We start from the raw sequence: 15,205 nt of genomic DNA, 5'->3' as shown, positions 1-15,205 counted from the left end.
CACCTCACAGGTTCATCAGGGGCTTCTGTAGATTGTGTCTCCATGCAAAAGGGTGGTCCTTGCATGTTGACATTGGTACAATAGGTAGCTACCTACTGGTAGCAGATTTATTAAGAAAATATTTAGATATAGGAGGACATACTGGGGCATGCATATAGGTGAATTTATATTATCCCCCTGCAGAAGGGAAGAGCGAGAGAGAAAGAAAGAGAGCCTAGGAGTGTGTCATGAGGGTGGGAGGGGGAAAAAGTAGGGTACAACAATGAATGAACGGAAAGGAAAGGAAGGGAGAAAAGAAGAAAAGGGAAAAGAGGAGAAAAGAAGGGGTGTGGAGAAAGAAGAGGAGGGGAGAGAAAGGGTGAGGAGGAGGAAAGGAGAGAGGAGAGGAGGGAAGGAGAGAGAAGAAGAGGGGAGAGAAGGAAAGAGGAGAGGAAGAACAAGAGGGTAGGGGATGGAAGGGGCGGGGAGGAAAAGTACAGGAGGGGAGGAAAGGGGAGGGGAAGAACAGGAGGGGGAGGGGAAGGGAGTGAAGGGGAGGGTGAAGGAAGGGAAGGGGAGGGAAAGAATAGGAGGGAAGGGGAGGGGAGGGAAAGAACAGGAGGGGAGAGAAGGGGAGGGGAGAAAAGGGAAGGGGAGGTAAGAGAAGCTGGGGAGAGAGGAGGGGAGGGGAGAGGAGACAGTGGATTTTGGCAGTCCCTATTAATCCTGTATAGCTCATGATGAGGTTGATATATTTTGGGGAAAAAAACAGTATATTTGGAAGGTACTTACCCACTTAGATGTCAGTGACAGCTCTGCATAGTTCTAGTTCTATGTATATGCTTGTGTCAGCTCTGGAAGCCCCCTGGGACCCTGTGAGGTGAATTTCCTTGTTACAAGGGACCTAAACCCATAGTTAATGACTTGCTATGTCCCCAAGCAAGGTCTCCTGACCCATCCCAGTGGTCTTTCCATTCTATGTAACCATCTCCTTAGAACAAGAATGTCAGAGAAGAGCAAAGAGAAGACACTCTCTGCACCAGTGTGAGTTGTCATACCTCAAGCCCCACCATCAGAAAGCAAAATCTAAACACAACCAAAAAGCAAACCAGATCCCTTTGCAACCCAAGAGAACCCAAAATGTAAAGGTCACCTTGAGCACTTCCAGCATGTTGCAGACTCCCCGCAAAACAAGCTTATCTCTGACTTTCACAACGCTGGTATCTAAGGATATATATGTTCCGCCATTTGTCGGGATGAGAATTATGTAAGAAAATCATTTTCCACAAACTAACTGTCAAATTGGTCATTTTGGAGGGCTTTACTTTAAGTAACTGTTATGTTTTTATTTGATAAGCCAGAATTTCTTTACAAATTAATTTATCTTCTTAATGCTTGTCTCTGATTCTTCCTTTCAGAGTTAGAATCCATCAAACTTCATTTCATGCCCAAATAGAAGAGTGTTTCTAGTGAATTTCTCCAGTCCTGACCAGAGAGAAAAGATTCAGAAGGCCAATAAACCTCTGAGTCATTCATTGTAGGTTCTGCCCTCACTTTTATCTAAACAGCTAATCTGTCATTCAGCCCAGTTATTCTTTTTCATCATTTCCAGGATTCAACTTTATTTTCCTGTTTCCTTTGCCCTGCCTCTGCTGTATGACTTTTTATAATCCCCTCATTTCCCAGTGAGTAATAACCTTCATTACAGTCTCTCTCATGATGACTCCAAACAGTCTTTCCTGCAAACTGCTGCCAAAATAATATTCCTAAAGCATGATTCTCATTCTGTCATCACTGCTTTCAAAAATTATGGCTGGTAGGAAGCAGTCCAGACTTATCACCATAGTATGCAAGGTCTTCCTGATCCAGCCTTGCTTCAAATTCCAACAGAATGACTACCTACACAAAGACCAACTCGAGAAATAAACTTTGAAGTTCATGGTAATTATCTTTAACCTCTCTCTGTCCTTTTTGGACTCCTTGACCACTTGTGATTTTTATTCTTCTTCCCTCCTGCGCCCACCCCCATCATGCCTCGTTGATTGGTGCTATTCTAAGTGTGGTTTGGGGTTTAGAGGCACCAGCATCATTTCGGAGCTAGTTAGAAATGAAATTTCTGGCCGGGCATGGTGGCTCATGCCTGTAATCCCAGCACTTTGGGAAGCCAAGGCAGGTGGGTTGCTTAAACTCAGGAGTTCAAGACCAGCCTGGGCAACATGGAGAAACCCCCTCTCCACAAAAAGGATAAAAAATTAGCTGGGCATGGTGGCATGTATCTGTAGTCTCAGCTGCTTGGGAGGCTGAGGTGGGGAGGTTGAGCCTGTAGTGAGCTGTGATCACACCACTGCATTCTAGCCTGGGCAACAGAGTGAGACTCTGTCTCCAAAAAAAAAAAAGAAAAGAAAGAAAGAAATGAAATTCCTGACACATTCCATCATGAGACCTAGGATTCTGCACTTTAATAAGTTTACCCAGTAAGTCTTACACACACTAATATTAGAAAAACACTGTTCTCACAGGGTGCAATGGCTCATACCTGTAATCCCAGCACTTTCTGAGGCTGAGGCAGGCGGATCATGAGGTCAAAAGGTCGAGAGCATCCTGCCAATGTGGCGAAATCCCATCTCTACTAAAAATACAAAAATTAGCTGGATGTGGTGGCAGGCACCTGTAGTCCTAGCTACTCGGGAGGCTGAGGCAAGAGAAACGCTTGAACCCGGGAGGCAGAGGTTGCAGTGAGCCAAGATCATGTCACTGTTTCTCCCCTGGCGACAGAGCGAGATTCCGTCTCAGAAAAAAGAAAAACAGAAAAACACTGTTCTCAACTATAACATCTCCTAACATTCTTTTGCAGTTATTTGATCTGCTGTCAAAAGTTAAATTACTAATTATTTAGTGGCAGAACTGAGTCTAGAACTCACTCTTTCTAACTACATTTAGTTTGCTTAATCACCTTGACTATCTCCTTGCCCTATGATGTGGTTTGGCTGCGTCCCCACCCAAATATCATCTTGAATTGTACTCCCATAATTCCCACGTGTTGTGAGAGGGACCTGGTGGGAGATAATTTGAGTCATGGGGACAGTTTCCATCATACCATGTATTGTTCTCGTGGCAGTGAACAAGCCTCATAAGATCTGATGGTTTTATCAGGGGTTTCTGCTTTAGCACTTTCCTCATTTTCTCTTGCCGCTGCCATGTAAGAAGTGCCTTTTGCCTTCTGCCATGATTCTGAGGCCTCTCCAGCCATGTGGAACTGTAAGTCCAATTACACCTCTTTTTCTTCCCAGTCTCGGGTATGTCTTTATCAACACCCTATAAATATTGAATTAGGGGAAAAGTGGTGCATGTGGCTGTTTCTAACTTGCACCCTCAGAAATGATCCCTGTCCTACTTAGCCCAGTGTGGCTCTTGCCCCAGGGATGTTGTTGACCTGGTGCTGCTCCACTATCCTCCACCCACCATATTGTTTCCCATCCATGGGACATTGATACCTTACTGCCATCAAAAGACACACCATGAGCTTTTAAGACCCAAGGACAGAGACTCCTGAGTATGGAACTGGCAAGGACAACAGTGAATTCAGAAGACTATGCCTGAACTTCTGTCTACACTGTATACTCTTCCTGTCCCCTCTGACTTCCAACTCACTTCTGGCTTCACACTCCCAGATCTGGTTCCACTTTTGATTCCCATTTGGATTAACATCTTTCCCCCAGCTTTATCTCATTATTTCTGGTTCAACTTAATTTAGTCTCCATCCTCCATCCTCAGAGGAGTTTTTGCAAAGCTGACTTGTTAGTTTCCCTACATTATCCAGTAACTTCTCAGGACTCCATTTGTCCTGGTCCCATCCTTCATCTTCAACTGGCCCTAGTATGTGAACAAGACAATGACAGGCTTCAATGTTACCACCCAGATGCCGTGAAGACTTCCTGCAGAAGGCAACTATTACTGTGGTAACCATCACCATGGCAACTATCACCCATTGGTATGGTTTGGCTCAGTGTCCCCACCCAAATCTCATGTGGAATTGTAATCTTCATCTGTCGAGGAAAGGCCTGGTGGGAGGTGATTGGATCATTGGGGTAAACATCCCCCTTGCTGTTCTCATGATAGGGAGTGAGTTCTCATGAGATCTGGTTGTTTAAAAGCAGGTGGCACTTCCCCCTTTGCTCTCTGTCTCTCTCCTGCTGCCATGCGAAGAAGGACATGTTTGCTTCCTTTTGCTTTCTGCCATGATTGTAAGTTTCCTGAGGCCTCTCCAGCCATGTGAAACTGTGAGTCAATTAAACCTCTTTTATTCATAAATTACCCAGTCTCAGGTAGTTCTTTATAGCAGCCTGAAAATGGGCTAAAACACCCACCACCCATTATTTCCAGCTCAACGTCCTCTCATACCTCTATTTTGACACCATTGAGCCCTCCAATCCATTGACTTTGCCACTTTTCTGTTAGGCCTCTGGTGTGCTCCCTTCCTTCCTGGTTCTGTTTAGATTCCATCCTCCAGCCTTGTCATCACTCTCTTGCTCACATTCTTCACTAGCCTGCTTCTCTTTCCTTCCATCTTAATTTCCTGGAAAAACAACTCAACTTTCAACCTCTGCCCTGTGCCCCAGCAGTCGAATATAGCTGAAGACAACTCACCACAGTGTTGACAAATCTCACTTTAAATGGATGACTACAATTCCCACGTCAAACCTCAGCAATACCCAGGAGTCCTCTTACATTTCCAGAGTCAATTTTTTCACATCCTCCAACTTCTCATATCCTGCCTCTTCTCAGAATGTCCTGACTTTATATTTTACTGAGAAAAGCAGTGGAAGGATCACACCATCTTGGCACCATCTAATCTACTTGCCTTGCTGCATTTTACACATGTTCTCTGCCTTCCCTCTTTACAGAGAGGATCCTACTCTTGCACCTCTCAAAGGCAAATGTGGAAAATTGCAAGGAGGCCTATGCAGCTGATGTGTCGGTTAGAGCTGCCCGATAATGGAAAGGACTGCCTGGGTAGCCAGTGAGCTCCCCATCACTGGTTGTATCCAAACAGAAGCTGATGTCCTGTCAGCTTGCTTCCTCTTTGCCTTCTGCCATGATTGTAAATTTCCCGAGGCCCCCCAGTCATGCTTCCTGTTAAGCCTGTGGAACTGTGAATCAATGAAACCGCTTGTCTTCATAAATTACTCAGTCTTAGGTAGTTCTTTATAGCAGTGTGAAAACGGACTTAAACATCCATCACCCATTGTTTCCAGCTCAGCGTCCTCTCTCATACCTCTAAGATCTCTAAGACAAATGTCTTAGACAGGTGCACGACTGCTCCATCCCCTCTGTAAAGAGAGAAGGAGAACCACCACTAGACCACAGTCCTTCCTGCAACGACTATTTCCTCTTCACCCTGGGCTTTCTCACTCTTTCCAGAGCCATTACTGTCCACTGATGAAGATGCTGGTGTTACACAGCTTACACCTTTAAAAAAATGTCCACCCTAAGGCCTGGGATCCCCTTCAGCCATCACCCCATTTCTCTGCTCCCTATTCCTCTGCAAAGTTGTCTGCCTTTGCCGTCTCCATTTACTTGCCTCAGTCTCCCTTCAACCCACAACAGTCAGGTTCTTGTCTGCATCATTGATGGAGACTGCTTTTGCGAAAATCAGCAATCATCTGCATTCTCCCAAATCCTGTGGTCAATTCCCTTTGCTCATCTCACTCAAAGGTGAGCAGCAGGAGGCCCAATCTCTCCCACCTTCCATCTTTTTTTTTTTTTTTTTTTTTTTTTTTGAGTCAAGGTCTTGCTCTGTCACCCAGGCTGGAGTGCAGCAGCACAATCTCGGCTCACTGCAGCCTCCACCTCCCAGGTTCAAGCAATTCTCCTGCCTCAGCCTCCCGAGTAGCTGGGATTACAGGCATGCACCACCATGCCTAGCTAATTTTTGTATTTTTAACAGAGATGGGGTTTTGCCATGTTGGCCAGGCTGGTCTCAAACTCCTGACCTCAAGCGATCTGCCCGCCTCAGCCTCCCAAACTGCTGGGATTACAGGAGTGAGCCACCACACCCAGTCCTCCTTCTGTCTTTAAAGGCTCTTATCACAGAAGCCCTGGGTCACTGTGCTCCTGGTTCTGCACTGACCTCAGCGTGGCTCCTTGGTCCCCTGACTGCCAGGTAAGTGTGCAGTCTCCAAAGCTAGGCTGGATTTGCTTAGTCTCTTCCTTTGGTTTTTAAATGGTCTTTCTTCAGGTCTTCGCATGGTTCTCAGCCCTTGTGACTCACTCTTTCACCTGATTATGCTCTCTGCTCAATGGTCACCTGCTTTAAAAAAAAAAAAAGATAGATTTGAGGGTACATGTGCAAATTTGTTACACAGATAGGTTTCATGATGCTGAGATTTGGACTCCAACTGAACACATAACTCAAATAATGAATATAGTACCCAATAGGTAGCATTTCAACCCTTGCCCCTTTCTATCTCTCCCCCATTTTAGAGTCCCCATTGTCTGTTGTTCCCATCTTTATGTTCACATGTACCCAATGTTTAGCTTCCACTTACAACTGAGAACAGGTGGTATTTGGGTTTCTGTTTCTGTGTTAATTCAATGAGGATAATGGCCTCCAGCTGCATCCATGTTGCTACAAAGGACATGGTTTCACTCTTTTTTGTGGCTACGTAGTATTCCATGGTGTATATGTACCACATTTTCTTTATCCAATCAACTGCTGATGGGCATCTAAGCTGATTCCATTTCTTTGCTATTGTGAATAGTGCCACAATAAACATGTTACTGCAGGTCTCTTTTGGGGAGAATGATTTGTTTTCCTTTGGGTATATTACCTAGTAATAAGATTGCTGGATCAAATGGCAATTCTCTGTTTAGTTCTCAAAGGTCACCTTCTCAGAGACCTTTCCTGACCACGCAAACTAGAAAAGTGCTCCCACTGTGTCAGAGGCATTTGAACCAGAGCAACTCCATCTTGAATGGGGCTGAGTAAAATGAGGCTGAGACCTACTGGGCTGCGTTCCCAGACAGTTAAGGCATTCTAAGTCACAGGATGAGATAGGAGGTCAGCACAAGATACCGGTCATAAAGACCTTGCTCATGAAACAGATTGCAGTAAAGAAGCCAGCTAAAACCCACCAAAATCAAGATGGCAACCGAAGTGACCTCTGGTCATCCTCACTGCTACACTCCCACCAGCGCATGACAGTTTACAAATGCCATGGCAACATCAAGAAGCTACCCTATATGGTCTAAAAAGGGGAGGCATGAGTAATACACCCCTTGTTTAGCATATCATCAAGAAATAACCATAAAAATGGGCAACCAGAAGCCCTTGGGGCTGTTCTGTCTATGGAGTAGCTATTCTTTTATTTCTTTACTTTCCTAATAACTTGCTTTCACTTTACTCTATGGACTTGCCCTGAATTCTTTCTTGCGTGAAATCCAAGAAGCCTCTCTTGGGCTCTAGATCAGAACCCTTTCCAGTAACAATTGTCCTGTACCCCTCTCAATAGAGCAATCTTAGTGTATTGTCTTCGTATCACCTGAACTACCTTCCAGTGGATAGCTGGTCTCCTCTCCAGAATGCTCCGTTTGTTTACAGCTGTATCTCTAGCACCCACCATAGTGCTGGGTTCAGAACTTGCTCAATACATAAATGAATGAATGCAGGCATGAATAACTGAATGTGTGTGCGTGTGGTGGGGGCAGTGACAGCATTTGGGATTGGGCAGGTGTATGGTTTCACCTGCCTCCATGTGTCGAGGGACACAGAGTTAGGAATGCCTTTCCTCTGTCTTCTCCTTCTGTATCCCCAAGGTCTAGTACAGGGCAATGGAATCAATATTAATTACATGATTAAATGAATGAATGGATTTCGAGAGTTCACTGGTAGTGACTTTCTAAGGCTTTGAGGTATGGTGACAAGATTTGACAAGACCTATCTCAACATAAATGTTCTCTGACCACTGAAGATATTTTTCATAAGGAAAATAAGGTGACCAGGAACTGTCTCATATACTGGGGATGCAGGACGGTAATTTTATAGATAATCTTTTTTGTCCTGACCCTCCACCTCACCTCACCCAAAGCTTGTCCGGCTTTAGATACATTTGCACATCCTGCCTTAATTTGATTAGTGGCAGATGCTATTATCTGAGGAAATCTAAATTGCCTCTTCCTGTGCTAATGAACTACTGTACCAAGTGCGTGGGGATTTGAGAACAAGATAGATTTATTAATGAGTGCCTAATTAAAGGGACAGTTATGGAGTTCTTGGTTGGGGGGGGTTGCTTCTATTCCTTATAAAGATTGACACTTTTTATGACAAAATGAAAACGTTTTATATCTGGTTTAAAATTTTAAATATCGCAATTAGAAACCGAACGAAGAGTTAGGTTTAATCAAATGCAATAGAATGTGACACCCTCCTCCCGGTTGAAGATGGGGTCTGCGGGTCTTTCTGTCTCAGTTCCCCCCAAGCCTCCCTCACAAGGACTCCTGTTGATATATATATTTTTTAAATTTTACATGGCCCTGGTAATCCAACTGAAACAAATGACTTTTTCCTGTACTAAAATGGATGCTTGCATCTGAAGCTCTGGAAAATGCTGGGCGCTCGTGATGGTGAAACTGTTACAAGAAAGGGGTCCTGATTCAGACCCCAAGAGAGGGTTCTTGGATCTTGTGCAAGAAAGAATTAAGGGCAAGTCTGCAAAGCAAGTTTATTAAGAAAGTAAAATGGTGAAAATACAGCTATTCCATAGACAGAGTAGAGTGTTCCCGAAAGTAAGAGGAGCAACACGTCGACCCTAGGTACAAGGTACGATGCTTGAATATATATCTATATTCATTTTACCATATATATGATATATATATAATATATATATTATATTATTTATATAATTTATATACACACAATATATTTATATAATATATATTATATTATATATATATATATAATCATATATATGACAAAAGATTCCTTATAAAGATTGGCACTTTTTTTGACCAAATGAAACCATTTTATATCTAGCTTAAAATTTTAAATATCACAGTTAGAAACAGAATGCAGAGTTAAGTTTAATTAAATGCAATAGAATGTGACACCCTCCCCCTGGTTGAAGGTGGGACATATATATGATATATATATATCATATATATGATATATATACATATATATCATATATATGATATATTCATATATATCATATATATAATATATATGTATATATACATATATATCATGTATATGACATTTTATCATATATATGATGAAAAAAGATTATGAGGAGATGTTCTCTGCTACAAGGGTTTGTGATAAAGGATTAATTTTCTTAATTACTATATTTTGCAAGAATCAATATTATTATCTTTAAAGCAAAATTAGGAATGCCTTTGTTCTCAAGATATTGGGATCTCTGGACACTCCCAAGTCTGGGTCTGTTTAATAAACATTATCAATCTGTTCCCTTAACTGTAAACATCTAGAGACTAGGAAAACCTCACTTTTTGGGAATTCAGCCCAGCAAGTCTCAGCCTCATTTTCCTAGGCCTCACTCAAGATGGAGTCACTCTGGTTCGAACAGCTCTGACAAAACCACCTTGGCAAAAATTCTGTAGGTGAGAAAATGTATAACAGAAGAGTCGAAGTTAATCCAGCCCCACATCTTGCCTTTGCCTTAACCATCCCTGGGCTATTCTGTCAGGCTAACTTTGAAAGACTTTTAGGCTATAGCTTAAATGATAATAGGCCTTGTCTGGAATTCAACTGCTTTTGGAAAGCTAATTGCAGCCCATCAGGCTAGTCAGAGAAGAGGAACCTGAGTCCTGCTAAGGCTCAGAAATGAATGATTGTCAGCCGTGATTCTGGAGGTTATCAGATACTCAGCTTCCCCAATTGCTCCTGCAAATAATACCACTATGGTAGATTGGCCTTTTGAGATACCTTGCTTTGCATCTGTGGTCTTGCCCTGATTTCTTTCTTGTGTGAGATCCAAGAACCCTCTCTTGGGGTCTGAATCAGGACCCTTTTCCTTTTTTTGCATGTCCGACATCCATGGTTCTACCTAAACCTAATGGCTCCACCTGGACCACCAATCCTGCTGCTGTTGCGTCACCCAGAAGTGATTCAGTCCTCAGAAGGACAGCTTCTACCCACTATGATTTCATTTCTGCCCCAACCAATGAGCAGCAGGCACCTGTTACCTGGCCACCCCCACCTCTTCCCCTAAACGGCCGTTGAAACACCCCTAATGCTAGTAGTTTTGAAAGAGATTATTAGAGTATCAATTCCATCTCCCACGTGGCATGGCTGGCCTCGTGTGTATTAAACTCTTTCTCTAGTACAATGCGGTGGTCTTTAAGCAGCTGGCAGGAAGAACCCCTTGGGTGATGACAGTAGTCAACACCAATCCTGTGTGAATGACACTCCCCTCTCACCCTCTGTACACAATGCGTACCCCACATCAGAGAGCACAATAAAAAATAGATAGAATAGGCTGGACATGGTGGCTCATGACTGTAATCCCAGCACTTTGGGAGGCCGAGGCGGGTGGATCACCTGAGGTCAGGAGTTCGAGACCAGCCAGACCAATATGGTGAAACCTCATCTCTACTAAAAATGCAAAAATTAGCTGGGCATGGTGGCGGGTGCCTGTAATCCAAGCTAGCTGGGTGGCTGAGACAGAAGAATTGCTTGAACCCTGGAGGTGGATGTTGCAGTGAGTCAGAATCATGCCACTGAACTCCAGCCTGGGCGACAGAGTGAGATTCCATCTCAAAAAGAAGACAAAAGGATAAAATAATTGATCCTTAATCACTGCTCATCCCGCACCACCCCCGCCGCCCCAGCCCCTGCCTGCCCCCAGCCTTCCACTCCTTAGTGTGAGCACACAATATGGGCTGAAATGGTAGGCTATATTCATCAAGCAGTAGCTACATTTCAACTTCGGAAGACATAAAGACTGTCAGTCACATTCATAAATGGAAATCAATGGCTTGGTTTGCTAATCCAAGCCAATCTAATCATCATTAAATGTCTATGAAGGAATGCTCGTTTTCACTGGATAAAGAGCTACTCATTGGACAGTAGGCAGGAAGATGGAAATTCTTGTGCACAAGAAGGAAGGGAAAGGTGCTTGTGAAATGGGTCGGTGCAGGGCAGCACCAACACGAAACTCAGTATTGTAGCCCGGCTTTATTTGTGGTGGAATACATTTATTTATTTATTCGCTTTTTGCAGTTTCAGTTACCTGCAGTTACTCACAGTCTGAAAATATGACAGTATTTTTTTTTTTGAGATGGAGTTTCGCTCTGACGCCCAGGCTGGAGTGCAGTGGCGCAATCTCGGCTCACTGCAACCTCTGTCTCCTGGGTTCAAGTGATTCTCTTGCCTCAGCCTCTTGAGTAGCTGGGATTACAGGCATATGCCACCATGCCTGGCTAATTTTTGTATTTGTAGTAGAGACAGTGTTTCACCAGGTTGGTCAGGCTAGTCTCGAACTCCTGACCTTGTGATCCGCCTGCCTTGGCCTCCCAAAGTGCTGGAATTACAGGTGTGAGCCACGATGCCTGACCAATATGACAGTATTTTGTATGTTTTATTGCAATATATTGCTATAATTGTTTGATTTTCTTATTAGTTACTGTTGTTCATCTCTAATTTATAAATTAAACTTTATCATAGGTATGTCTGTATAGAAAAAAACATAGAACAGTTATGTGCTGAATAACAGCATTTCAATCAATGACAGTCTCAAAAGATTATGATTCTGTATTGTTAACTACAGCTTTCCTATGTTAGATAAGTTTAGATATACAAATACTTACCATCGTGTTACAATTCCCTACAGTATTAAATACAGTAACATGCTTTACAGATTTGTAGCCTAGGAGCAATAGGTGAGACCATATAGCCTAGGTGTATGGTGGGCTGTACCATCAAGGCTTGTGTAAGTACATTCCATGATGTTCACACAGTAACAAACTCACTAAATGACACATTTCTCATAATGCGTCCCCGTGGTTGAGTGATGCATGACTGTATAGATGGGGTTCAGTACTATCTATGGTTCAAGACATCCCCTGGGGGGTTTTAGAAAGTATTCTGTACGAATAAGTGGGGGGCAACTGTACAGGTGTTACTACGGCCAGCTCTTTGGAAACCATCTTTTGGTCTTCTAGGAACTCTGGGAGTCTCTGCACCTGCTACTGACAGTCAGCATTCTTGGGGGGTCCATTAGGGTAACCATCATGGGCCTAAAGATTTTTCTTCTGGAAAAGTGGAATACAGATTGCTTTTTTAGCCCCACGAAAGGAAAACTGGGGCTGGAGGTGTTTGATTTGGCCAAGGTCACCAGATGTTATCACAGCGAGGCAAAAATGCAGGTTGCAGGCCTGTTAGCATCTGGATTAGTCTGTTTTCACGCTGCTGATAAAGACATACCCAAGGCCGGGTGCGGTGGCTCAAGCCTGTAATCTTAGAACTTCGGGAGGCCAAGATGGGTGGATTGCCTGAGCTCCAGAGTTCAAAACCAGCCTGGGCAACATGGTGAAACCCTGTCTCTACTAAAAATACAAAAAAAAAAAAAAAAAAAAAAAAAAAGTTAACCGGACATGGTGGCATGTGCCTGTAGTCCCAGCTACTCAGGAGGCTGAGGCAGGAGAATGGCTTGAACCCAGGAGGCGGAGCTTGCAGTGAGCCAAGATCGCACCACTGCACTCAAGCCTGTGTGACAGAGCAAGAGTCTGCCCCCCAAAAAAACAAAAAACAAAACAAACAAACAAATCCAACAACAAAACAAACAAACCAAAAAGACATACCCAAGACAGGATAATTTATTTATAAAGAAAAAGAGGTTACATGGAGTCACAGTTCCACGTGACTGGGGAGGCCTCACAATCATGGCAGAAGATGAATGGTACATCTTACATGGTGGCAGACTAGAGAGAAAATGAGAGCCAAGTGAAAAGGGAGACTCCTTATAAAACCATCGAATCTCATGAAACTTTTTCACTACCACTAGAGCAGTGTAGGGGAAACTGCTCCCATGATTCAATTGTCTCCCACTGGGTCCCTCCCACAACACCTGGGAACTATGGGTGCCATAATTCAAGATGAGATTTGGGTGGAGACACAGCCAAATCATATCAGCATAGGTCTGTGGACTGCACTCCAGAAACAACTGGACTAAGGCGGGAAAAAGAAGATTTCTTCAATGCAGATAATCCATTTATTTTTAAAAGGTACTCTCTATATGATCTTAAGTGGTCCAGTTACCTTTAATTAAGAGTAAAAGGGGTTTTTGATTCTCTTTGCACCACTATCCGTGAGAAGAAAAAGGAGGCTGGGTGACAGAAGAAGCAATTTCTTTATTTTTGCTAGCCAAAGACACTCTTTAAAATGATTGGTTCGCTTGCACAGGCTCTGGAGTTAAATGTCCCTGGAAATGTTTCCTTATTCTATGAAGACCCACGCCAGGATTTGTCAGGGAATGTTGTGACTTGGATTACAATTTTTGTAAGAGACCCAGAGAACAGAAGAGATATGTTTTCCAGCCTTATGCACGAGAATAATCTCATCCATTTATATAATGAATAGTATTCTATTCCATGAGATTTCCCCAGTCGGTCCACTATGTCTTCTTTTATAAAATAAATAGAAGTGTACCGTGAAATCATCAGCTCCTTCATGCAGAACCCAGCGGAGATTTAAAATTGGTCTCTCCTTGGTAAGAAATCATGCCTGCCTTTTTGTGCTACTACACTGGGGAAGTTATACAGCCTAGAGATGCCCTTTTTCTACTGGGCTTGTAAATAACAGATACAGAGCTCTGGGTTTGAGGAAAGGGGACAAAGACAGAGGCAAACCTGGTCAGAGGGTCCCTGAGAAGGAGATAAACAGAGAAAGAAAGAGGGAAGGAAAGAGAGAGAAAGAAAGAGGGAAGGAAAGAGAGAGAAAGAAAGAGGGAAGGAAAGAGAGAGAAAGAAAAAGCAAGAAAGAGAGAAAGAAAGGGAGAGAGAAGGCAGGGGGACAAGAAGAGAGAGAAAAAGACAGAAAAACGGAGATGAGAAAAAGAAAGAGGGAGAGAGCAACAAAGAAAAAGAAAGAAAGAAGAAAGAAAGACAGAAAGAAAGAAAGAAAGAAAGAAAGAAAGAAAGAAAGAAAGAAAGAAAGAAAGAAAGGGGAACAGAGAGAGAGAAAGAAAGAAAGGACAAAAGGAAGAAAGAGAAAGAAGAAAGAAAGAAAGAAAAGAAAAGAAAGAAGAGAAAGAAAGAAGGGATGAAAGAGAAAGAAGAAAGAAAGAAAAGAAAAGAAGAGAAAGAAAAGAAAAAGAAAGAAAGAAAGAAAAAGTATAGAGAGAAAGAGAGAGAGGTAGAGAGAAAGGAGAGAGAGAGACCAATGGTCCATATCAGTGTTTGAAGAACTATGGTCAGTGTAGGCTTGGTACAAAATAGTGTCCATGTTGGCATCAGCTCTGTTGTAGTCAGTGGGCCTTTGAGACAGTCCTCCTGGCCTTACAGATAGCTGAGAGGCAACGGGCAGTGTCTAGTTTGGGCCAAGAGACATGGCTGAGAGCAGAGACAATAGACTCTCCTAGAGAAAAGGCTTGGTAAAAGGTAGTATGACCAAATCCAAGCAGAGGACTGACTTTCAGATCTGGGCTCATCTTAGTCAGGGGACTGCTATAAAACTCAGCCAGGAAGAGAGAACCGGACTGGGGCCAGCTTCTTGATGACTTGGGGTTCTGGGAGCCAAGCCTGGGAAGGTGAGAGCACTTGGCCTGTTAGTTTTAGAGTTGGAGTCAGGGGAGGGTTGAAGGGTGAACCTGGGGTTGAGATGCAACAAGACTTAGTTAACTAAACCGTTGTTTAGGGAGAAGTAATGTTACGTAGAAAGCAATGGCAAATTCCTCAGAGGAAATCAAGATGGGCATGGGATCTCCGTTTGGTGGATAGGAAGCAGAACTGGAAAACAGTCCCTAAAGTGCCAGTACTTAATAGTAGTTGCTATAATACCTCTCATGTATTAAGTACCTACCATGTGCCAGACACTGCACCTTTTTTTTTTTTTTGAGATGGAGTCTCTCTCTTGTTGCCCAGGCTGGAGTGTAGTGGCGCAATCTTGGCTCACTGCAATCTCCGCCTCCCAGTTTAAGCAATTCTCCTGCCTCAGCCTCCCGAGTAGCTGGGATTACAGGCAGGCACCACCACACCCAGCTAATATTTG

This window comes from Symphalangus syndactylus, chromosome 9, assembly GCF_028878055.3.
Source record: "Symphalangus syndactylus isolate Jambi chromosome 9, NHGRI_mSymSyn1-v2.1_pri, whole genome shotgun sequence".
Lineage (NCBI taxonomy): Eukaryota > Metazoa > Chordata > Mammalia > Primates > Hylobatidae > Symphalangus > Symphalangus syndactylus.
The sequence above is the reverse complement of the archived record's forward strand: the minus strand, read 5'-3'. Positions refer to the sequence as shown.